This window comes from Salvia hispanica, chromosome 2 (genome assembly GCF_023119035.1).
Source record: "Salvia hispanica cultivar TCC Black 2014 chromosome 2, UniMelb_Shisp_WGS_1.0, whole genome shotgun sequence".
Lineage (NCBI taxonomy): Eukaryota > Viridiplantae > Streptophyta > Magnoliopsida > Lamiales > Lamiaceae > Salvia > Salvia hispanica.
This window is the reverse complement of record NC_062966.1, coordinates 4,125,430-4,127,664: the sequence shown is the minus strand read 5'-3', so window position 1 is coordinate 4,127,664 and position 2,235 is coordinate 4,125,430.

Here is a 2,235-nt window from a genome sequence, read left to right as displayed (position 1 = left end):
GCGGATGAAGAGATTTTCGTGTTGATTACTTCCACAGTATACTATAATTAATCCCTCCATTTGTGAAAAAGAGATTATCCGTCCCATTGTCCCATTGAAGATGATCCACTCTCCTTTTTGGTTTGTCCCAACTAAGATGACTCATTACTTAAAATGGAAATATTTATCTCTATTTTATTCCCTCTTTCTTATTTTACTCTCTCCTCTTAACACACAAAAATTAACTACATAAAATCTCGTGCCGCCCAAGGAAGGGGTCATCTTCCTTGGGACGGAGGGAGTAATATTTTCTTCGTCTATAAGAATATGCTTTACTGGTTGAGTATATGTTTTAATGCACAATTAATAGAATAAGAAAGAAATAAAAAGAAAAAAAAATTAAAATATTGTTAGTAGGGATTAGGTCTCATTTACTTACAGAAAAGAGTTTCTAAAATTAGCAAGTGTATATTCTTGTGGAACATATTAAAAAAGGAAAGAGTGCATACTCGTCTGGGACGAAGAAAGTAAAAAATTACTCCTTCCGTTCCTCATAATTGAATCATTATTCTATTTCGGGAAGTTCCCTCATAGTTAAGTCATTTTCATACATAGTATTTTTTTCTCATTCTTATTTTACTCTCTTCTACTTTATTCTCTTTTTACGTTTTAATCTAATTATTTAACACACTCAACATTCATTTCTTAAACTCTGTGTCGAAAAGTTTCGCATCAACTATGAATAAATGGAGGGAGTAGTAAATTAAGAGAAATGAGAGAAAAAATAGGTAAAGTAGAGAAATAGTAAGAGAGAGAACGAGAAAAAATGGATGGAGTATGAGAAAAAAATTTATTTTTAAAATGGGACCTTATTCATGGTTATCCCAAAATAACAAAATAAGACTATTTTTCATAGACGGAAGAGTAATATTTTTCTTTCATTACTTTTTGTTTTGTTTTTTTCTAACCATCTGTAGGACCTGCTCAGGTAATTAGATATGCCAAGATTCTGAAATCTGTGTGCATTCATGTGTGTTCAGGTAACAAGATTCAAATAGGGAGAGTCAAAGTTTCAAGTCTAGGCCCTCACCGTTCCTTCTTGATTTAGTCCAAAATGAATTCTAGTATGGTATTTGATTCTGCATCGAGTTCTGCGTCCAAAATTAACGATGAAATCCACCAATGGAGGTATTGTGGATGATGAGCATTCAAGTGATACTCCTAGTGAGGTGGAGCAACCTTTTTGGAATTCCTATCCAATCTATACTCCTAGTGCACCCTGTGAGGGAAATCAAAATGTCAATGTCAATGTGCCTCCTCAAAATGTGGATGATAATATGCCTGATGTGCATGCTAGTCCTATTAGAAATGCTCCTCGTGTTCCTGCTCAGAATGTGATACATAGCCCTAGTGGCATCTAAAATGTTATTGATAATCCCAACCTGCAAGATTATGTTATCTAGGGATAGAACTAGAAGGGTGGATGTGAAAAGACCTTCTAAGTTTGATGGCTATGTTGGCTTGGTTGCTCTTATAAACTTGGCTTTCAATGTATATGAATCTGATGGGGATGAACCTTAATCTTATAAGCAAGCTCTTAAGTCCAAATTCTGGAGTCAGTGGCACAAAGCCATGTTGGAGGAGATGCACTCTTTAAAGATCAATCTTACTTGGATCCTTGTACCTTTGCCTCCTGGTGCATCTGTGGTTGATTGCAGGTGGCTTTATAAATTAAAAAATAAGGTGGAGGGTCTTAGGTACAAGGCCAAACTTGTGGCCAAAGGTTTTACTCAACAAAAGGGGGTAGATTATACTGAGATCTTTGCTCATGTTGTTAAATTTACTACTGTGAGATCAATACTTGCTCTATGTGCTCACTTTGATTGGGAATTGAAACAAATGGATGTTAACACTGCTTTTTTGCATGGTGACCTTAATAAACCCATTTATATGAAGCAGCATGAGGGCTTTGTTGATCCTAAGTTTCCCAATTATGTGTGTTTGCTGAAAAAGGCTTGTATGGTTTGAAACAGTCCCCTAGACAGTGGAACATCAAGTTTAATACATGTATGCAGAAGTTAGGCTTTGTTAGAAGTGAAGGTGCTGGCAGCGGAAGCGCATGCATAATAAATCACATAATTTTCAGATCTATTTAGCAGATTATTTAGACAAAACCTATTCGCGTAATTATCACATGTATCATGCTCATAACTTGAATTAATCATGCTTTAAGAATATTGAAACCTAAAACATGCT